General features: G+C 39.3%; 1 long non-coding RNA gene across 1 annotated transcript; it reads left to right on the top strand.

Annotated features, from left to right (window-relative positions):
* The first annotated feature begins 12809 nt into the window (after nt 1-12809).
* LOC125165162 (uncharacterized) lies at nt 12810-16168 on the top strand. The gene is made up of 4 exons (XR_007151998.1): nt 12810-12949; nt 14217-14305; nt 15593-15714; nt 15867-16168. It is a non-coding gene; the product is annotated as an uncharacterized LOC125165162 (long non-coding RNA).
* Nucleotides 16169-24563: the final 8395 nt, after the last annotated feature.

The following is a 24563-nucleotide window of genomic DNA, read 5'->3' as shown; positions in this document are numbered from 1 at the left end:
TTAAAAACTAATGAAACATAATACCCAATTTTCTCATTTAACTTTGTTTAATGCCTATTTTGTTACTATTTTGTAAACTCCATGAGAGCAAGGATTTCACTCTGATTATTTACTGTCTAAAACAGGGCTTGGCACCTAGCAGGTCCTCAATGTATAGCTATTGAATGAATATAAGACGTGACTCCCACCAAAATGTAAGTACAGTGATAAGACATGGACATTTAGAAATAGGCATTGCAGGGTGCCTGGGTGACTCAGTCGGTTAAGTGCCTGGCTGCATCTCAGGTCATGATCTCACAGTTCCTGAGTTCCAGTCCTGATGAGGGCTGTCAGCTGTCAGCACAGAACTCACTTTGGATCCTCTGCCCCCCTCTCTTTCTGTCCCTCCCCTGCTTGAGCTCTCTCTCCCTCAAAAAGAAATAAACATAGGGGCGCCTGGGTGGCGCAGTCGGTTAAGCGTCCGACTTCAGCCAGGTCACGATCTCGCGGTCTGGGAGTTCGAGCCCCGCGTCAGGCTCTGGGCTGATGGCTCAGAGCCTGGAGCCTGTTTCTGATTCTGTGTCTCCCTCTCTCTCTGCCCCTCCCCCGTTCATGCTCTGTCTCTCTCTGTCCCAAAAATAAATAAACATTGAAAAAAAAATTAAAAAAAAAAAAAGAAATAAACATAAAAAAAAAATAGGCATTCCATGATGAAGTTCAGTTCAGTAGCTTGCTTGTGCTTTGTGAACACCTCTAAGCAAGAGAGCAGAATATTCTTGCTAAAGCTTTTATTTTAATTACAAACATATTGTGTAGCTTAACCTGATACGTGTTAATAAATAGCATCAAGACCCACCTCCGTTCTTCCCATCACAGGACCAAAGGATATTTAAAAAAGAAAAGGAGAGAGGATTTAGGAGTAGATTAAGGATTCATTTTCCCTCCACTATACCACACAAACCTTTTTTTTTTTTTTTTTTTTTTTTTTACTCATGTGCCCACACTTGACCTCTTGTTTCCCTCTTTCACCCCGGACTTCTGTAGCAGCTCCATGACAAGGGCATCTAATCATTTCTAGCATGCGACAACATTTGGTTCAGATTCCCTTATCAGCATTACCTTTTCTTCTCTCCTATTTGCCCCACCTCCACCTTAAAGGGGACCTGGAATGGACCTCAGGGATCATTGACATGTCCACCACTCTTCTTCAGACACTTCATGCAGAAAATCTTTCAGAGATGTGATTGTGGGAAAGTAGACCTGGAAAATAACTGTCATCAAGACCTTTACATCTCTTAAAGGAATTTACTCCAGTGACATTGCCTGGCCCTAAATTTATTGTTCAAAAATTAAGAATCTACATATACAACTGTGGGTTTTATTACACATTTACAGGAAACTCATCTAGACTCCACTTATTTCCATTATAAATCAGTTCACTTAAACAACTTGAGAACTCCAATTTGTATTGGAGTAAAAGGCAGTTTCAGTTAGATTTTTGAAAAGTTGTCTTTTTGCCTTTGAAAAATGTGTGGATAGCATTATGGTAGTTTTTAAATATGTTGCATGTATTTGACATATTTTCATTATATAAATGCATATTCAGTGATATGAGTGTTAACGTTCACAGCTCCAACTAAATGAAACATTAACTATGGCTTTTAATTAACACTTAGAAACTTCAAGCTTCAGAAAATGTTGCCTTTTAAAATCAGAATTACTTCCAGATTTCTATAGTAGTCTGACTACAAAAATACTTTTAAATATACCAAATTATTGTGGTGGGAGGAAAATCTGAAATTTCTCTTTTTGTTGACCTTTGAAGACTTTAGGATTCACTTGAGAAAGTATCACTTCTTTGAAAGTCGAGCTATTTTCTAAAGCTCTGTGTAAATCAATGTTTGCTGATTCACTGTGATCCAGGGTACTTAATCAGAAGCAAGTGTTAGGAAAATTCTTCACATGAAAATGTAAATTTTTCCTGCCCCAACCCAACTTTGTAAATAAGGTGGCAAAAGAAAACACAATGAATATATAAGCAATGTGTTCAGTTCACACAATTCTCAGAGAAATTTAGAAAATCGAATCCTCTATTTTTTATGAAGTTATACAATGAGATACATGTAGTTCTTAATATTAATTGTGTAATTTGCTTGAATGTTATATTTCCTTTGTTTTCTGGAATATAACAAGATGACAACAGACAGGTGGAAGAAATATGAAGCAATTTGAAACACAAAAAATTTGAGGTCATTCAAACAAGTATTGTATTTTGGCAAAATTTTTAAATTTGAAGTTTTCTTCATTTATTATAATGGTGTCTGCTCTGAAAATTGTTTTAATTTTTTAAAAAATATTTATTTATTTATTTCAGAGATTGAGAGAGAGAGAGAGGGAGACACAGAACCCAAAGCAGGTTCCAGGCTCTGAGCTGTCAGCACAGAGGCCGACCCAGGGCTTGAACTCACAAATCATGAGGTCATGACCTGAGCTGAAGTCAGACACTTAACTGACTGAGCCACCCAGGCACCCTTGTTTTAATTTTATTTTTTAAACCACTCTATTGTAGTATGATTGACATAACATTAATTTAATTAAAAAATTTTTTTACATTTATTTAGTTTTGAGAGACAGAAAGAGACAGCAGGAGCAGGGGAGGGGCAGAGAGAAAGGGAGACAGAGAATCAGAAGCAGGCTCCAGGCTCCAGGCTCCAGGCTCTGAGCTGTCAGCACAGAGCCTGACGCGGGGCTTGAACCCACAAACTGTGAGATCATGACCTGAGCCAAACTTGCACACTAAACCAACTGAGCCACCCAGACGCCCCTAACATTAATTTAATTTTAAATCTACCTCCAACTTTAAATGTTTTTACATATTGTTTCAACTGCTGCTAAATATTTTCTAATCATATTAAATTTTTATAAAGATAAAACAAAAACCAAATTCTAAAATTAAGATGCATGTAACATCCTCTAAAATAATATCAAATATAAATTTAAAAGAGAAAGTCCCTGTGAGTGAAATAAATGTGAATCTTGATGACATTTTAATCTCAAAATGTTTCTCTTGAGCAAAGACTTATAGATACAGTTTTTTGAAAGTTTTAAGTTACCACAATCATCTTCTTTTGATGTTAGAATTAAGTAGCATTATTTACTACACAACATCTATTTCTTTTGTAAGTGTATTTTCTAAATTTTAGCATGTTAGAAATCATAAGAATGTTTTATTTATGTATTAGACACATTTACTGAGTGAAGTTTATTTTGGGCAATAATATAATAATTTAATTTTAGAAGACATGGGATTATATGGTTTTCGAAGGAAGATATTTTCAAATTTAAATGTTAAATATTGATGCTGTAAAGCCTGAATATAATTACCAATACATAAGTTAATGAAAGTGTGTATAAGAATCCCCCTCCAAAAGAGTGCTCTGTGGGGCGCCTGGGTGGCGCAGTCGGTTAAGCGGCTGACTTCAGCCAGGTCACGATCTCCCGGTCCGTGAGTTCGAGCCCCGCGTCAGGCTCTGGGCTGATAGCTCGGAGCCTGGAGCCTGTTTCCGATTCTGTGTCTCCCTCTCTCTCTGCCCCTCCCCCATTCATGCTCTATCTCTCTCTGTCCCAAAAATAAATAAAAACGTCGAAGAAAAAAAATTAAAAAAAAAAGAGTACTCTGTAAAGTTACTATTATTTTCACCAAAATGGTAAAAAGACACTTTGACTATTTGATTATAATTATTAGACTGTATCATGTATCAGATTATAATTGGTGCACACACTTTATCTTTTCAGTTTCTTAACTACATATTTTGGTAGCCCTTTGCCCTCCATAATTTTTATAACATTTCTATTGATTGATTAGAAAAAGTCTAAAAGTTCTAACAATACCATACTTCAAGATTTTGATGATATTAATAGTTGGAACAAAATGGAACACGTGGAAATAAAGTGCAATTTAAAATTAATTACCTTTCTTTTATTTTTTAAAAAAAAATTTTATTAAAAAAATTGTTTTAATGTTTATATTTATTTTTGAGACAGAGCATGAGCAGGGGAGGGGCAGAGAGAGAGAGGGAGACACAGAATCTGAAGCAGGTTCCAGGCTCTGAGCTGTCAGCACAGAGCCGGGTGCAGGGCTCGAACCCACAAGCTGTGTGATCATGACCTGAGCTGAAGTCAGCCGCTTAACCCACTGAGCCACTCAGGCCCCTTAATTGCCTTCTTTTAAAATGGTTTTATAGTCTATTATAAACCTAATAGCTATGTAGCTTACTAAAACATATCACTGATAAGAACTCCAATGTTTCTAAGTTAAGTGTATTGTAGCACATTTAAAAATGCAATTGTCCAAAAAAAATTTAGCTGTGAACTACAGTTACATTTTCGTGATGCATTTATATCATTAAAAACTCTTCAAGTAATCTTTACTATTTTGTTAGTGATATTTTTGTTGGTTTGATGTCTTTGTCTTTCTGTAAACTAACGAGGCCTTTCTAGTCAATACAGCACTAATCCAATCTTTTGAATTAACAGCTTGGGGTGCCTGGGTGGCTCAGTCAGTTCAGCGTTTGACTCCTGATTTTGGCTCAGGTCCTGATCTCACAGTTCGTGAAATCAAACCCCTCCGTTGAGCCAAGAACAGAGCCTGCTTGAGATTCTCTCTCTCTCCCTTTCTGCCCCTCACCCTGCTTGTGCTCTCTCACTCTCGAGATAAAGAAATAAACATTAAAAAAATAAACAGCTATATTGAGATATAATTCACATACCATATAATTCATTTGTTTAAAGTGTACAATTCAATGGTTTTTAGCATATTCACAGAACTGGGCAACCATCGCCGCAATCAGTTTTTTAAGACATTCTCATCACTCCAAAAAGGAACCCTGTACCCATTAACCACTTCCTATTTCCCCCCTAGTCTTCCCAGCCCTAAGCAACCATGAATTTACTTTCTGTTTCTATGAATTTGCCTATTCGGAACACTTCATATAAATGGAATCACATAATATGTGGCTTTTTGTGACTGGCTTCTTTCACCTGACATATTTTCAAGATTCATTCATACTATTGCATTTATCAGTACTTTATTTTTTCCACTGCTGAATAATTATTGTTAGCTATATCGCATTTTGTTTAACCATCCATCATTTGATGAACATTTGTGTTATTTCCATTGTGTTATTTTCCACTTTTTGCTATTATTAATATTGCTGCTATGAACATCTGTGTACAAACTTTTATGTGGACATATGTTTGCATTTCCTGGGGTATGTTCCCAAGAGTGGAATTGCTGGCTCATATGGTAGCTTTGATGCTAATTCTAATGCTAACTCTTAAAATTTTGAGGACTTTCTAGTCTGTTTTCCAAAGTGACTGCTCCATTTTACATTCCCACCGGTGGTGAATGAGGATTCCAAATTTCCTCTACTGCCTCACCAAGATTGATTACTGTCTGTCTTTTTTATTACAGTCATCCCAGTAGATATGGTGTTACCTCATGGTGGTTTTGATTTGCATTTCCCTGATGGTAACTTATCCGATTTAAGTCTAAACCAGAAAGGCATGTGTTTCAACAAACTAAACATATATTCTCTAGAATTTTAAACATTTTTTATCAGAAAAATATATGCATTAAATATGTTCTTATATGGGCTATTTGGGCTATATGTTCTACTTAATTTTCAAAATGTGAAGATTGGGTTGGTGGACTAGGAGACTGTCAGGCTAAATTCTCATTTCTCTTTCTTTGTGGACATTTTAATCTATCCTTCTCATATAGTGGCCTACTCAATCCTAGAACACAAAATTGTTGGACTCTTAGTAGGAGTAACAACTACCATTTGGTTCAGTGTAAGTTTTTGCCTGTATTGATTCCTTTCATTACCACAACACTGGAGCAGGTATTATTATTCTCATTTGGAGTTAATAGAGTGATGTAATTTGGCCAAGGCCACACATCTTGTAAGAGGTGGAGTAGACATCCAAACCAAGGTCTGTCTGACTCCAAAACCTGTGTTCATCATCACTGCCCACTCTTGACTCTTAAAAATTGTTGCTTAATTGGAAATGGCATTTTGTATGGGGCTTGAAATATTCTTTTGAAGTCCTATATGATTATTGCTCAAGGGACTCTTCAAATAATATCCCACAGTGTGGTGTTTCCTACTTGAAATAGTTAATTGATAACTTGTTGTATATACTCTGGACCAAAATCTATGTTAGGTCCTCTGAAAAAAAAATAATTACTATTTGTTGAGCTTTTACCATGTGCTAGATATTATACTATGTCTTTAATACTTATCATCTCATTTAACAAGCTCTTAAATAGTCGTGAAGTGATTTACAGTCTAGTTGAAGAAATGAGACATATATTTGCATATAAAAAGTTAAATTTAAAAAGAGGCAAATAATAATACATGACACCATTAAACAGCATGTGATTAATTTCCATATAAACAAGTGAATCATATAAACAACATATACAATGTTTGGAGAGGGGGTATAAACTCTGTGGACTGGCCTAAGCTACTGTGGACACATTAAATGTGACTGTCTTACTGCATTAAATGGCAAAGTTTTCTTCATTTACTAAACTATCGAACATGAGATTTAAAGACACCCTTAAGAAGTCATTGCCTAGTGTGTTCATAGGCAGAACATCTCCTTTATCACCTTATATGGTAATAGCTCATTACTCATGTAATCCTTAATGGATAGTATACACAGCACTTTCAATTACATTGTTCTTTACATCACTCCATTTAATTTTTGCACATCCAGATGCAAAAAGAAGACCTAGGAATATTATCTATGTTTTCCAGATGAGAATGTGCATCTCTTGGAATTCAATGATTTGCTTCTAGTCACAAGGTAAAAGAGAGATTAAAATTAGTTCTGGTGTTCTTTCTGCTGCTAATCTTTCCTATGTAGAAAGAACCTAAATGCATGGTAGTTGACCATACTCTGTCCACTTCTGTAGTCATAATTTCCATATTGACACTGGAACACTTTCTTGGAAATAAATATGACATAAAGATTCTTTGTTTTATGGGGCGCCTGGGTGGCGCAGTCGGTTAAGCGTCCGACTTCAGCCAGGTCACGATCTCGCGGTCCGGGAGTTCGAGCCCCGCGTCGGGCTCTGGGCTGATGGCTCAGAGCCTGGAGCCTGTTTCCGATTCTGTGTCTCCCTCTCTCTCTGCCCCTCCCCCGTTCATGCTCTGTCTCTCTCTGTCCCAAAAATAAATAAACGTTGAAAAAAAAAATTAAAAAAAAAAAAAGATTCTTTGTTTTATGGATGTGGAAGTAGTCCTAAAGATGAAAACTCAGGAAATAAGTAAATGAATTTGTCACTAATGGCAACCCTTCAGTCACCAGCTTTGTTGAGATGTGCTTTCTGTCTGAGGTGATAGGAGGGAATACCGGCTGCTTTCCCAGAGGATACTCTTTGGTGTAATTGAGTAACCCAAGCACTGATAAGTTACCAGCACTCCAAGCCCTCTCTCCAGCCAGATGTGATCTGGACGTCCAAGTGTTTGCAGGATGGGCTAGTTGGAATTTATTTTCATCACCTCTAACCCCACCCCCAAGATTGTGGGCTTGCCTTTGTTGAACTCAGTAAATGAGGAAAACCTCATTGATTCCTCTCTTAGATTGTACCAGGGGTAGGAAGCCTGGGGCTGGTGGTGGGGGTCAAGGGTAGTTAGAGGTAAAGAACAAAGTCTTCCAAGATAGAGGAAATAGGGTCTGCAAAGGTCTCTGGCCTTTCTAATGTGGAGGATCTGAAGAGGATGAGTTTCCATGTGAACAAGTACTCTGTCCCCACTATCGTCCTAGTAGGGGTCTGTCATGATAGGAAGTAACCGTGTCCAGAATTCGAGTATGCAGGGAAAGACTCCACACTGGACTAAGCTTTTGTAAAGTATGCTTTTCTTCATCACTCCTAAGTCAAGCCCCAGCTGATGCCTCTAGGGAACAATTATGATCACAGGAAAATCTGGAGGCACAGCAGTAGTTTAACTGCCTAAACTTGAAGGTCAGGAGAAGATAAACTACTTCTCTCTTCAATTTTATTTAGATATGAATTATGGTCATTTTTCAAAGAGATGCTTGTAAGGCTTGCAAAAGCCAGTGGATGCTTTTATTTACAGTTATGGCCTTTCTCCTTTCCAGTTGTGGCCATCTTAGGTACAGGGTAAGATCCCAGATGGAGTCTGAAAAAGCATTACTGTGTACATCTTAAGAGCATTGCAGCTAATTGAAAGCCTTGGGTAAATTACCAAACTCTCTGTCTCTCTGTAATGGCTTTCCATGTCTGTAAATTGGGGCAGTAATAAATAGTGCCTTACCTGGTAAGGACTATGTTAAGAATGAAGGGTATGTTAAGAATGAAATGGTATTTGTGTTAGACGATTTTGTCTAACTCGAGGCAAGTACAAGTAAGCACTTGGGACAGTGCCTGGCTCAGAGTAAGTGGTCCAGACATTTTAGCTGCTCTTAGATGTTAACATATTTATATTAATATTATACATATACTATTTTAATTTTTTGTGTGTTTAAGATGGTTTCTCCAATTCTTTAACATATTCTTATAGCTGTTATAACATTTTATTTACACTTGTTTGTGTTTTCATTTAATTTCTGCCAAGAAGCAAGATGAGTTTTGTGGCCTTCTTGTGGGGGTAGGGGTGGGGACAGGAATTGATTTTATAAACAAAGCAAGATTTTATGTTTCAAAGGTAGTTCTAAAAGGTTGAGTTCTGTATTTTAGGCTCTTTTGCACCATTTGCTTTATTTATAGAATTGAAATACAATTGCTATTTTCATCTCTATGTAAATAATTCATTTTGTTAATTTTAATTTATATACTACATGGGGCGCCTGGGTGGCTCAGTTGGTTAAGCGTCTGACTTCAGCTCCGTCTGTAAGTTCAAGTCCCATCACAGGCTCTGTGATGACAGCTCAGAGACTGGAGCCTGCTTTGGATTCTGTGTCTTCTTTCTCTGCCTTAATCCCACTTGAGCTCTCTTTTTTTTTCTCTCTCTCTCCCTCTCTCTCTCTCAAAAAATGAATAAACTTTAAAAAAAAAATTTAATTTACATACTACATTTCCAGAAATACGCTGATGACAGAATGCAGGGTACATGTGCAGTAACTTTGCCTGTAGGCAGAGTTTGAACCAAGTCTCTCAGTCACCAGACAGTAGTGAAACCGCAGCTGCTATTCTTCTGGTTTTCTTTTTTCAAATATATTATGTTCATGCCTGGACAGACGGTCCCTGGGTTACGATGGGTCCCCTTATGGTTTTTCGACTTTGCGATCCTGTGAAAGTGATAAGCATTCAATAGAAACTATACTTCAGATTTTGAATTTGGATCTTTTCCTGGCTAGAGAGATATGGTAAGACCCTCTCTGGTGACGCTGGGCAGAAGCAGTGGCAGCGGCAGCTCCCAGTAGCCACCCGATCGCGAGGATGAACAAACAATATGCTTACCACGATTCTGTCCCCATCCAACCATTGTTTCTCACTTTCAGTACAGGATTCGATAAGTTACATGAGATATGCAACACTTTATTATAAAATGGTATTTGTGTTAGATGATTTTGCCCAACTTGAGGCTAACGTAAGTGTTCTGATCACATTCAAGGTAGGTCAGACAAGCTATGATATTCAGTAGGTTAAGTGAATTAAATGCATTTTCAACTTATGATGGGTTTGTTGGGACAACACCCCATCATAAACTGAGGAAGATCTGTACTCACATTGCTGCTAATTTAAAAGAAGATCTGGGGCAGAGTTTATGAGTTCTCAGATAATTTGAAGTTCCCAGCAGCTAGGGGACTATGGCAGATTCATTACAGGTTGGTTAACAGATAGCAGGAGGCTCAGAAAAGTCAAGGGAAAACCAGAAGAGCCTCCATTGCTGTTTTTTGAGGGGGTGGGTATGAGGGGTATAAAATATAATAATATAATATTATATTATATTATATTATATTATATTATATTATATTATATAATATATATAATATATATAAAATTTTACCATTTTAACTTTTTTAACTACAAATGTTCTGTGGCATTAGATACATTCACATTTTTGTACAACCATCACCACATTCATCTCCAGAACTTTTTCTCCATTGTTTTTGAGGCAGCACTACCCCACTTGGGGGACCTGGAGATTGAGAGTTGAGCAAAATAGACACATAGTTCTGTCCTTTTCAGTTTGAGAGAGATTTATTTTTTTTCCCTTCAGACACCTGCTCAAATAAAGAGAGAAAACATGGATGTTATTTATTTATTTATTTAACATTTATTTATTTCTGAGACAGAGACAGAGCATGAATGGGGGAGGGTCAGAGAGAGAGGGAGACACAGAATCTGAAACACGCTCCAGGTTCTGAGCTGTCAGCACAGAGCCTGACGCGGGGCTCAAACTCAGGGACCGTGAGATCATGACCTGAGCCGAAGTCGGATGCATAACCGACTGAGCCACCCAGGCACCCCGGACTTTAATTTTTTTTATTGAGCTTTTCATGTCCTCTTTTTCGTCTTACAGTATTTGAACATAATAACTTGAAAAGGAACGTGGATTTTCAGATAAGTTTTTTAAGCATTATGAGGACTCAGATACATCCCTTCTGCAGAAAATACTAAAGTGTAACAGTCTTTTCTTGTCACATTTTAAATCTATCAGAGAGTAGCTGAAGGCTGTTGTGTTCCATCTATGTGACAACCTCATTCCCAATTATATAGAATTGTGAAAATAACCCTGTTTTATTGTAGAAGACAATGTAGCCTCATAATATGTTGTAGGTTTATAATATGTTTTTAAAAAAAATGTTGACATTCAGAAGAACTTGCCAGATAATCAATCATATGAGTGATTAGACAAGGCAACCTACCAGGAGCAATGTGTGAAAGGAATGACTAAATCTTAAAATAGCTTAAAAATTAAAGTGAACTTTCAGTGCTGTCGATGGTGGTAAAATGGACATTTAAAAATATTACTAATGGGGGGCACCTGCGTGGCTCAGTTGGTTGAGCGTCCCACTTTGGCTCAGGTCATGATTTCATGGTTTCTGGGTTCAATTCCCCCTCAGACTTTGTGCTGACAGCACGGAGCCTGCTTCAGATTTTCTGTCTCCCTCTCTCTCTGCCTGTCTTCTGCTCATTCTCTCTATCTATCTCTCAAAAATAAACATTAAAAATATTAAAATAACAATACTACTAATGGAGAATAAATTGGTAAACTTGTGGGGGAAATTATACACACACAGCACTTACTGATATATGTTACTGATATATTTGTATCATATATATATACATATATATATATATGTATATATATATAAAAGAATAAATAGGTAAACTTGTGGAGATATTATATCCAGAACCAAATATTTTGGCCTTTTTTTCCAGTTTTATTGGGCTATAACTGACATATAACATTGTATAAGTTTAAGGCGTACAATCTAATAATTTAATATATGTATATTGTGTGAAATGATTATCACAATCAGTTTAGTTAATATCCAAGAACCAAACACTTTAATTGCAATTCCATTTCTAGTGAATTATTTTAAGGAAATGAGTAGACAAAGATTAACACATTAAAATTATCACAACAATATTTAGAAGAGCTAAATGATAGAAACAGTTTTTTTAATGTACAAACATGAGAAGTTATATATTACAAACTAACCTATTTGACATAATATTATATAGCAATTATAACCTGTTAATAAAGGATTTCAATGACATGTAAAAAGTCTCATGATGCACAGACTGTTGAGTGAAAAGAGAAGAGTATAATTTTTGAGTGTAGCATCATCTCAACCATGTCAAAATATGTACATAAAAAAAGCTGATTATATCTGGACGTGGGAATCCAGGTTTCTACATCTAGATTCCCACATTCAAACCAATAGGACTTCTTTTTTCATACACCGAGCTTCGTTTTACGAGAAAGAAATAAATCACAAGTAACTAAGTGAATGTGAAGAATTTGTTTAAAAGTGTACATCCCAGAGTAGGTCTGTGGGGAGTCAGTTTATTCTTCTATAGCTCTTAAAAATGACATGTTTAATGGTGACCCTAAGCCCCATTACATTCTGAGGCACTTCGGAACCAAGAATGGTTTTACTCAGTATAGTTTTCATACTAGATGAACACGTTGCCCTCCATTTTTTGGAATTGGTGGTCTGTGTATGGGCTATACACAACTCTGTGTAAGTAGAAGATCCAATTAACATAACACACATAAGGCATTCTGCCTTCTTTATGGATAATCTGGGGCTTAAAATCTTGTGGCCGCAAGCTTTATTGACTTAAAGAATTCATTTTCATTAATAATTAATTAATGGATCTCACATGGCCTCAAATAGTCTCCCACATGAGAAAGTCTACATCTAAATGATGAGAATACAGTAGTTTCCAAGTTTCTTTAGGCAACATAAAAATACCAATTCATGCCAACTGAAGGAACAACTTCCACCATTAATACGTTGGCAGTGAGAAAGGAGACAGACCACCAATGTGTTTCACACAGTCCACTGCATTTTCCCCAGGAGCCTCTTCTGTGGCAGAGGTTCTCAGTGCTACCAACAGAAGACTGGCATCTCTCCAGGAAGTGAAAGGCTCCTTTTCATACCCTGTGCTGCCATATGTTTTGAGTTGAAGTTGGTACTTTAAAGGTTTTGTGAAGTGGCCACGGGGCTTTCCTTATACATGTGCCTTGGGATCTGTCTCTGAAGACTAGCCCCCATGGTCCTTCTGATATTTTAACAGCTTTGTTTGCAATTTTGGATACATATTTTGGTCTAGGATCAAATATGAGTTCTGAATCGAAGACAAACGCTGAAACTGGCCACCAAAAATGTTTTCCTTCAAAGCGTGTCCAAAACAGCAGCTCAATTTTGGCACGTTTCTGGATCCCATAGGCAGGACCTCCGAGCTTTCCTGATCCAGGTATTTCAAAAATCCTCTTTTCCAATTGGTGACCTGACATGACATGTCAGAGTATTTTAAGTGACTCTCAACTATTCTGTAGCTTCCCTAGGTGTGGCCCCTTTGAATTTAACTGTGTTAGAGTGCGTGTATCATTGGGGGTCTGTGCTAGACTGGAACAAAGACAGTGGTTGTCCTTGTAGTGAACTTCTTCTAGGAGAGGAGATGCTTTCATTTAGCCTGTCAGATGGCAAATACTTTGCTGAATGTCTAAATGAACAATGTATTCATTCCAGGAGGAATGAGCTTAGAGAGAAATGATGGAGGCCTTTTACATTTGAGTTAGAGGGATGTAGGTCTCAGAATCACAGTGGACCCAGTAGAGGGTTCTATGCTCAGCAGAATAATGAGTAAATAAATGAATAAGTGTACTTTCCATGAGAAAAAAAAATTGATGATATAGTGTCTGTATGGGCAATATACATAGTACAAATGGACAGTTTGAGAAAATTAAGACTGTAGATGTGTTTGAAATAGGGCTAGATTTACACGCAGCAGTAGTAAGGAGATTGGAAGCACGTCTTAAAGGAGCAAAGCTAAGTCTACTCTTTGCAGTATCTGTCGGAACAGAAGTATCTATTTGTTGCAACACAACAATGCAAAAGTACCTTCTATAGGACAGAATGCCCTCCTTATTGTGACGAGGCCTTTCTAGTCATGAGCACGACAAAGAGCGCACACGTACACAGCACAACTCCAGTGTGCAGATGAGTTTTTTTCTTGGATTCTTTCAAAACTCATCCTACCACGTCAAAATGTAGCTTTTCTTAGTACAGAAATAAAAATAATCCCTCCTTCAACTGAGTCTCCATTACACTTATCTTTTTTCATAAATAAATACATTAATTAATTCTATAACTATTTATTGAGAATTTACTCAGTCCCAGACACTGTGATCAGTGCTGGGAATACAAAAAAGACGTGATCCCTGAACCCCAGAGTCTTGGAGTCCAGGGAATAGAAGCAAATAGATAATTAAAATACAATGTTCCTGAAGTATCTCTATTGTACTTATTTGTTTAGATGTCTACTTTGTTTATTTAGATGACCTAATTTGAACTATGGGAGCACAGAGACTGGATCTTATATTTATTTGATTCCCTCGTATCTGGGATGCATCCTATATATTTAAATATATTTATTGAATTTAACTTAATTGAGTAAAGTCTGGCATATGATTGATCTCGAAGTAGTAACCATTACTTATTTTTTGCTCGTATTATTATAGAAGTTACATATGTTGGAAGAATACTGCATTTACTTAGTCCAAATTGATCCAAGCCTGTCATATTTAAAAAAACAACTCTTATTTTTAAGGTAATGATGTTATATAATGGAAAGAGATTGAAGTTTATACTGGATCTGGATTTCAGTTCTATATAAGTACACCTTTTCTTAGACCCAATTGCCTTTTCTCTAAAAGGAAAATGTAAAAAAAAAATGAAGTCAGGAGTTTTAAAATGAGATTAAAGTAGATAGTATATGTGAAAAACATTTTGTCAACAATAAAGTGAGATGAAATGTTAATGGTGAATCAAAGAGTCAATTAATTACATAGAAATAGCTATTGGGTGGGCATTGTAGTAGGCAATTATTACTTTTTTTTTTCTATTCATCCTCTTCTCCTAGGGGAAATGCCGTTTCCCCATTTTTATGTGAGGCACATAACAGTCTCACTCGGATACTTTTTCACAAATGTCCACTACATTCCCTTTGCAAACTCTGGTACATCTGATGAGGACAGTGGGGGAGGTGAGAGGATGGCACCTGAGAGTTTTTTCCAGGTAAACTAGTCTAGTTCCTACTGATTAAACGTAGAATTTTTTTGAGATATGTGGATCAACCAATACCCTGGTAACCTGCCCATCTTTCCCTTTCCCAAGGGCTCTGTGATAAGTAACTACCAGATTTTTCCAGGTCTGACAGTCTGATCAGCTCTCCCTGTTTCTGCAGTCTGTTATGGTAATTACTCCTTTCAAGTCCACCAGGATTACATACTGCCATTGAAATCAGGACCCAACTGTGCAATAACATCCCCCCTCCCTCTATCTCTAGCATAGAGACATTCTGCATCTTTGTAGAGCTTTCTAAGGTAGAGCTTTCTTTCCCTAAGGCATTTCTTAATAAGGGGAGCATCATATGGGTCTTCTAAAGTGGGGGTGGGGCATGACAGGGGTGAGGGTACTTGGGTGGTTTACACATAATAAATTCACTCCAACACTTCCACCTTTTGATGTGTATGGACCCCTTATTCTTCCAAGAACAACTGTGATATTTCAGCCTCATTTACTGGTCCAATTAACTGGGTAAGGAAACTACTTTACAGGGGTTCCCAACCTTGGTACCTATCTGGGGCAGCTAAAAACTTTCCGATGCCCTTGAGGCACCTGTGTGCTCAGTTGGTTAAGCATCTGACTCTTGATCTCAGCTCAGGTCATGATCTCATAGTTCTTGAGTTCAAGCTCCATATAGAGCTCTGCACTGGTGGCACTGAGACTTCTTGGGATTCTCTCTCACCCTCTCTCTCTGTGCCCCTCCCTGACTCTCACACACTCTCTTTCTCAAAATAAATAAACTTAAAAAAATTTTTTTTCTGATGCCCAGGCTATAGCCCAGAAAAATTAAATTAGAATCTTTGGGGTTGGACTCCAACATCACCAGTATTTTTTGAAGGTTGTGCCTGCCAAATGTGCTGTCAAGGTTGAGAACTACTATGTTAGGCTCAGGTGAGTGCACTCATATCAATACATTCAATCTATCCAACTATATTTTGTCTTCCTTGGTCCAATCTATTTCTACCCATGTTTCCCAAGATTCTGCTTGTTATGGATTGAATCATGTCAACCCCAAATTCATATGTTGAATTTCTAACCCTCAGTGCCCCAGAATGCGATTGTATTTGGAGATAAGGCATTTACAGAGATAACTGAGATAAAATGAAGTCTTATGAGTGGGTCCTAAACCAATATGACTGAAATTCTTATAATAAGAGAAGATTAAGACACAGACATGCACAGAGGAGAGACTATATAAAGACACAGAGAGAAGATGGCCATCTAGAAGCCAACACATCAGAATGTAATTAGCCCTGCTAAGACCTTGATCTTGGACTTTTCACCTCTAGAACTGTGAGAAAATAAGTTTGTTTTGTTTAAGCCATTCAGTCTGTGGTAATTGTTATGAAAGCCCTAGCAAATTAATACACTCTTTGTAAAGGTTTGCAAGATTTTATAACTCCTTTAGTTAGAATGAGTTGGGTTTCCTTCAGGAGCAAATCTTGAAATTCTTCTAAACCACACTGGCATTTAACTCTCCTAGTGAGTCTGTTGGGAGTGTGTGTGTGCATGTGTGTGCACATGTGTGTGTGGGGGGGAGGTGCTGGGTGTTGGGGGGATTTGAGTAGGTTTTGAGGAGAATTGACATTACCTCAAACAGAATCTGCTGTGGGTGAATTCACTGGAAGATCTATAAGTGAGGGAAAGCTTCCTTTTTCTTAGCAAGAGAAAGAGACACTTGGCTTTTGATCTAGAGCTGTGTTTTTTTTTCCTTTTGTGTGTGTGTTAATTTTTTTTAATGTTAATTTATTTTTGAGAGAGAGAGACAGAATATGAGTGGGGAGGAACAAAGAGAGAGGGAGAAAGAGAATTCGAGGCAGGTTCCAGGCTCCAGTCTCTGAGCTGTCAGCACAGAACCTGATGAGGGGCTTGAACTCATGAACTGTGAGATCATGACCTGAGCCAAAGTTGGATGCTTATCCAACTGAGCCACCCAGGTGCCCCAGAGAGCTGTGGTTTTCAATTTGTACTTTTGCGATGAGCAGTTAAGGCCTCATCTGTGTTAGAAATGCACAGTGTTGGACCCTACCACCTAACCTACTGAACCAGAGACTTAGGGTCAGTTATAGCAATCTCCTCTCTGGCAGTGACTCTCAAACTTTACTGAGTGTCAGAATCATCCAAGATCTTGTTAAAAATAGAAATGACTAGATCCCACCCTCTAAATTTCTCATTCAGTAAATCTGAGGCAGGGCCTGCAAATGTTCTAACAAGTTCCCAGGTGATACTAATGTTGCTGGTCTGGGGACGATACTTTGAGAACTGCATCTCTCAAAGAATTAGCACCATTAGGACTGAAACGACAAGGGAAGATCATGTTACTGGAGTCCAGTGACTGCTGGGATTTTGTAGGAGAGTCTGCCCAGTAGGAAGGAGACAGTAGGGAACAAATACCCCAGCTTCTCTCTCCTCTCTTGCTCTCATCTCTGCCTCCCTCCCATTGGTGGAGAGGAAGACAGCTGGAGGAGAGTCTAGTGATTCTCCATAGGGGTCAGCATTCCAGGACACAGGCAGGTCATAGAATAGATTTAGATCATAGGGCTAAGGGAAAATGAGTAGCAGATTGGGTCACTTGGGTGTGAATCTGGGACCCCACCTTCACTCAAATTACAGCTTAATCTAGTTCAGACTTTCAATTCAACCTTTTCTGTAACTCAACCAAAGTCAAAGAACTAGAGTCAGCCAGAGCCAGCACTAGAACCAGGTCTTTTGACCCTATGCACTTTGCTCTTTTCACCACACCAGCAGGAGTTTAGGCTGATAAATCTGGATCCACCATAGGAAATACCCTGGGAGGTGTGTTTGTGATTCAATCTTTCTGTGTTGGGATGGTGGGTAAGAGTGGAGTTCTGGGAACTAGGGAAGTGGTTCAGAACTTGTTGCAAGAACTTGGATATGAAACTATAAAACACAGCACCAGGTTGGAGGCAGCAGGAGTAGAAATGAGGGAATGGATCATGAAAATCTTTGAAAGGAAGAATGGCTGGGATGTCTTGGGCAAGGGGAAAGAAGTATGAACATTTGCCAAAGGTGAATAAATCCTGGAGAGGAGCCTAGTAAGGCACATGGGAGGGAAGAATTTGCAGGTTAGTTTTCACAACTGAAGCACAGTGAAGAGAGCCAGGGTTCCGAAAGAACAGAGAAACAGAAGTCAGCCCTGCTGCCTCATTCCCAGAGTGTGCACCCTCTGGCACTGATTCTAGCAGGGCTGTGTGTATTGCTCTCCCTCTCACTTTTCCAGCTGGCACCATTTGTGACAACAGCACACTCTGGAAGGACAGCTGGCCAGGCGTCAGGTGAAGTGAATGACAAAAGGTGACTGGCTCCCACAAGGCCAGTCCATGCTTCCGACCTCAGTATACCAATGTGGTATCAGATCCACCTGGGCTTGAGTTTCAGGTCTGCCACCAATGACCAGGCAACCTTGGGCACATCCAGAATCTCCAGGAGCCTTTGAAGCCTCAATTCTGGACTGGGAGTAAAAAATAATATCCACCTTTTTTCTTGTTATTTTAAGCTTTCTAACCACGTTGACCAACTTGTCTCAGATTTACAACAGTGACTCAGTGTGAAATAAAGAAAGTATTGGCATCTGGGTTTCCAGCCCAGGAAGTGGACAAGTTTTGACTTTTACATGAAAAGCACGAAGTGACTAAAAGAAGAATTTGTTAAATTAAATTGTGAGAGACTGGATCTTTGAGGAGAGAGCAATCACCAGTATAAGAATAGGTCAAGGTTTTAGTCAAATAGATTTCCCTTCCTGATATGCTTAAAGAATCAATAAGTGTTATCTTTTCCCAAGGTGTGCTTAGATAACTACTTTTACATATAAATAGGACATTTCACCAGATCACACACTCATGGATATTTTAGGATCCTCTGGAATTGTCAAAAAGCAGGGAAAGTTTAGGTTTGTTACTTGGGAAGACTTCTTTTACAGTGAGCCTTATCACTTCATAATGAATATTTTTAAGGGGCTGGTTGGAAAGTTCAATGTTTATGCTATTTAAAAATTACACTAGCCATTAAATTCAAAATTTTAGTGTGGAGGCAATTTTTGCCTTCAGCAGGAAGAGTGATATTAAGACATTTTTTTTTTACTTTCTCCATCTTTTCCATTTATTTTTAAGTTTCTCATGATACACACGAGGTAGCCCAGAATAAGCTAAAAAAATGGCTGTCAAATGGTTTAAGTGTCTAAGTTTTCTAGCACCTAAAGTCAAGAAGTAGGCTGCTCTTTGCTAGTTCTGCCGTGTTGAATGAAGCAATTATTAATGGAAAATGAGAAGTGACCAGCAAGTTAACCCATATTTACTGCAGGCAGATGCCTTTTATGTTCAAAGCTGTGATTCAAGTAACTACTGTTATACCTAGCTTTAAAAGCAAACTACCAAACAACTATGTGTGTTGTCTCATTTACCTTATTCAGCAACTTGGAAGTAAGTGATATATTCCCATTTTACAGATGAGGAAGCTGAGGGCTCAAAGAATTTAATAACTTGCCAATGTCACCAGGCTAGCAGGTGGTTGAGTTGAGCATGGCATTCAAGTCTGCCTGATTCTAAAGTTGGGCTCTTTCCATTACATCATACTGTCACCCCGAGTGGACAGAAGCAACACTGACAGCTATCTGGATCTGGAATGATGCGTTCCATCTGAAATGAGGGTGAACAATGTACAATTTTGGGGAAAGCTGATGGGAAACAAATCAGAATCAGCCCTACAGAGCAAGGGCTGGCTGTATTATATGGAAATAAGTGACAGGAAAGGACAATTCATCACTAAATAATTTTTTTTTGGGCCAGTCGTCTCCCAGGGTACTTGAGAATTCTGGTATAAAAACATTTCTTATGTTTACATCACTCGATCACACATGTAGCCCTGTTTATCTGTTAACATCTTTGTGTTAATTAGTATTTGAAACTTGTTTTTCATGGGACAAGTGACTGGGATGGGACAGAAAGAAATGCGATGCAGAGAGTAGATTTTGATGGTCTGAAAGGTGAAAAAAAGGTTTCAGAGAAGAAACTACCCAAGAATGGGAGGACAAGGTGAGGGGTCACAGTGAGAGGCCTCTCCTACTCTCTGAGTTCCTGTGAGGGTATGGGGAATGGAGGGGCCAGGTCAGGGACAGGGGCCACCAAAGGTTTACGTATCCTTGGTGTTATAATTTTTAGCTAAGGGTGACTCTGAATTAGGGTTTGAGGCACAAATGATGGGAAAATCAGATTGTGAGCAGAGTAGGAATTAATGTTAGTAACTGTCCAGCTTAACATAGAAATGGGTTGAAGGCCTGGAGCTATTGCTGTCCCTGAAAGTGGACCCTGGGAGCCGGCAGGCCTAGAGGCTGATAACAGAAAATCCAGGCAGGCGGGAAGATTGCAAGACCTTCACCAGCTTGTGGCACAGGTGGGGGCTGCCTCCTGGGGTGAGATGGGAAGTCAGTGAGACAGCAGCATAAGACCACCCTGAAAAGGAAAGGATGTACAGAGAAGGAAGACTGGGAAACTGAGCTTCATGCCTGCATTCAAAAGGAAAAATAACCTTGTTGCTGTGTAGTGAGGAAGGATGTTTCTGTTAACACGGAGAGCTGGGAAGAGCCACAGAGGCTGTGGGAGGCCTTCTGGCGTGTTCCGCTTGACCTCCCACTTGACTCGTGGCACCTCGCCTGTGATGGACACCAGGAGCCACTCCCAGGCCTCCACTTGTGAGTGTTGAAGTGTTAGTCCCATAATCCAGCCTACAAGTGGCCAGTAAGATGGAGTGCATGGGGCACAGTGCAAATTCCAGCCCCTTCGATAAGTCGTCCATGGTCTGGGGCCTGCCTGATCAAAAGGTGCAGACTGGAATTAAGATTCCAGATAAGCAGAATGAGTGTCTGGGGAGAGGCCTATTCAATTCTTTGAGGCCAACTGCTGCAACTTGTGGTCTTTATTTAACCCACACAGAGGCAGGGATTTTTTTTTTTTTTTTCTATTTCGGCTAGTTTAGTGGACAGCTTGTGTCTCTAATGGCCCAAAATATAAATACAGTGTACACCAAAGTGAGGTCTTTCCCCATGCAAGGCTGAGGGCCCATTGTTGAATCTCCTCTGGGAGGGCAAACTCTAAATACCATACAGGTTTAGTTACAAAAATATTGAGCCATGTTATCTGCTTCTCATCTGGATCACATATTATAATTGATTAACTGCCTCTGGGCCAGGATCCTAACTCACTTTTGCCTATGTGGTCTACTTGCTGGCCATAGAATCTTTCATGGGACACCTTGAAATGAGAAAATTATCTCAATGATTTATTGTTTAGTGCATTCTTTGAATATGTGTACATAAATGTAATTTGGGTAAAATAGATAAAAGAAAAATAAAATATCCTAGGAAGGAAATGTTGTAATATCCGATTGGCAAAGCCGCAATGGAAAAATCTTGATTCTTAAGACTTTGTTCTCAGCAGTACAGAGAAGGAACACTGACAAGAGTCTGAGATGCAGTCCCAGAAAATACAGATTTACATAGATCAAGAATTGTCTCTGGAAGTAAAATGACTCTTCTTCATTCACATGCTAAAGAAGCTTTCCCGGGGCGCCTGGGTGGCTCAGTCGGTTAAGCGTCCGACTTCAGCTCAGGTCACCATCTCGCGGTCTGCGAGTTCGAGCCCCGCATCGGGCTCTGGGGTGATGGCTCAGAGCCTGGAGCCTGCTTCCGATTCTGTGTCTCCCTCTCTCTCTGCCCCTCCCCCATTCATGCTGTGTCTCTCTCTGTCTCAAAAATAAATAAACGTTAAAAAAAAATAAAGAAGCTTTCCCTTTTCATAAATGGACCTCCACCCACTGAAGCCCATGATGGAACACTCCTGGCAAAGCTTGTCTATATTTGCTTGTTCTAGAGCCAGAGATGGAAAAAGCTCATTCCTCAGATTTATTCACCAGTATTGTTTTTTCTCAGATTTTCCCTATAAATTTTATTCTAGGGAATAAGTGAATTCTGAGTTAATAATATCAAGTAATTTGCATGCAGTCATGTAATTTGTATTTCTTTCATTGGACATCTGAAAAATGATGGACCTGCTCAGATTTCTGGCTTTCCAACAGTTTTAATACATCTGATCCCTGTAAGAAGACAGCATCAGAGTGTAACACTGAACTCTCTGTAACACAGAGAGTAACACTAAAGTGTTACTTGATTAGAGAATTTAAATGAAGAAATAATACCAGTTAACTCTCTTTAGAAAAAAAATATTTTTGACTCCCATTGTTCTTTTTTTGTTTGTTTGTTTTTTTGCCAATTGTTAGTTTAGTTGAAGCATAGATAAGTTGAAGCATGTAAAAGAGACAGATTGCTGTGATGAACCCTCTTTTACTCGTCGCCCACAGACATTTCTAAGTCCTCATTGGTCGAGCTTCATATAAACTCCACCAACCATCTTTCCTTTTATTTCGAAGCACAACTCAAAAATCATTGCATCTCATCCTTAAATATTTCAATATGCTTGAGCGTGTATTTTGTTTTATTTAAAAAACTTTTTTAAGTTTATTTATTTATTCTGAGAAAGACAGACAGAGTGCGAGTGGGGGAGGGGCAGAGAGAGAGGGAGACACAGAATCCCAAGCAGGCTCCACCTTCAGTGTGGAGCCAGACATGGGGCTTGATCTCATGACCCTGGGATCATGACCTGAGCTGAAGTTGGATGCTCAAACTACTGAGCCACTTAAGCACCCAGAGACTGGTCGATATTATTTATTTATTTATTTTAAATGTTTATTTATTTTTGAGAGACAGAGCGTGAGTGGGGGAGGGGCAGAAAGAGAAGGAGACAGAGAATCTGAAGCAGGCTCCTGGCTCTGAGCTATGAACACAGAGCTGGATGCAGGGCTCAAACCCAGGAACCATGAGATCATGACCTGAGCCAAAGTCCAACGCTCAACCAACTGAGCCACCCAGGCACCCCAAGACTGGTTGATATTAAAATTGTCTCCCAAGCAGCTTTGCAGCACATGTGTGGCATAGTGCATGCTTAAATCCTTTAATGAAAAACAACAAACTTTATTTGGAATAAGGGAATTTGATACCTTTGTGCTGTATAACTGTCTACTGTTCGAACAGAAACCTGGAGGTTTAACATGTTTCTGGCAACCATGTTGTCCTTTAAAACTTGAAATAAACAAAACCTCTTTGATGAGGGAGTCTCAGTGTCATAACTGATGGGAACAGTGTAATAAAAGAAGCTGGCAAAACCCATGAAAGTTTTATGAAACAAATACTACCAAAATAGAACCACAAACTTCTGCTAGGTGATAGTCAACAAAATAAATGTGCTTTTCAATACTTCTCTTAGGAAAACCAAGCTGAAATCCTATATCAAATCTTGCTCAGTTCACTTTGTTGAAATTTCACTAAAAAAAAAAAAAAAAAAAGCGCTTTGGTTTTCAAAACTAAGGCAGTGTTCCCCAACTAAGCCAACGTGACACTTAGTCATTAATGGGATATGGACCTCGGTGTTCCTCCCATTTGTATTTGGAAATCAACACATACACAGGCATTGAACATTTCAATGGTAAATAAAAAGCATCACATTCCTCTTTCTCCAGGCCAGCTACTTTTACAGTTGTCTCTCCCTGGGCTCAGGAAAACAACTCAGGATCTGAGCTCCTGTGAGAACCTGTTTGATTCAAGCTCTGCCAAGAAAACACCAAGTCGTTTACCTTACACTACAATGCAGGCTGCCTGAATAGTGGGCTGATCAAAAGGGATAACAGGTCAGAGCACTGAATAGAACCACAAAGAAATCCATCCCTAAGTGCATTTCACTGGGCATCCATGTGTCCTGCTCCTGGTTTCAGACCTCTGTTCAGCTCCCCTTTTAAATAAGTCTCAGTTGATTTTCCAGTTAATTTAAAAGCAGTAAGAACATGTCAGAAAACCTGAAAGCAAATGGGACAGTCATAGCTTCCTTTCCCAAAGATGGTTATCAGCGCTATCAGACATCTCTGGTCTTCACCCCTGGGAACTTGCCTTTGCCTCCATTTGGACAGTGTCTAAGGATTAATTGGCAAGAAGCTGTCTCCTGATATTGAGTTTCTTCCTTCCCTCGCTGACAATCGAACACCACTCCCGCCAGTTTACTGTGATATTGTGGTGCTTGAGAGTGGTTCTGAAACAGCCCAGGCAGACCTGCCTTCCTCCACATTGTCCCGTACCTACTGTCCATTCCCAGGGACTAGAATGTGGTTAGAAAGAAAAACAATGGGCCTCAGTGCCATGGTGGAGAATGGCAATGGGAGGAAATGACAGAGACACAGGAAACAGGGAGAGAGGTTTTCTTACACAAACAAGCCCAGGGAGGAACAGACTAGCAAAACAAAGGTAAAACCGGAGAAAGCAGCCACTGGGCCCTGGGGAGAATGTGGTCAGGGCAGGGCCTCTGCCAGAGCAGTGGAGCCAGGGACCTTGGCGCCTGTGGCACCTTGGTGACCAAGTCTACAGGGGCTCCTGAAGTCTGAGGCAGTAGAGGGGCCAAGAAAGAAACCTAAGAAAATACTGACCTCTGGGCTTTAGAGTCTTGGTGAAGGGCTCACCCTGTCCCTGTGGGAGTCAGGAGCAGGCTGCCTCATCCCTCTGTCCCCGCCCTCCCTCTGCCTTCCCACACAACACAGTGGGGGAGTATTCACAGCTGTGAGCATAGCTCCTGCCTTGGGATGGGGACTACTCTCTGGAAAAGCCCGCTCACTAGCTCTCTTCTGCT

The sequence above is a fragment of the Prionailurus viverrinus genome, chromosome B2 (genome assembly GCF_022837055.1).
Source record: "Prionailurus viverrinus isolate Anna chromosome B2, UM_Priviv_1.0, whole genome shotgun sequence".
Classification (NCBI taxonomy): domain Eukaryota; kingdom Metazoa; phylum Chordata; class Mammalia; order Carnivora; family Felidae; genus Prionailurus; species Prionailurus viverrinus.
The sequence above is the reverse complement of the archived record's forward strand: the minus strand, read 5'-3'. Positions and strand labels throughout refer to the sequence as shown.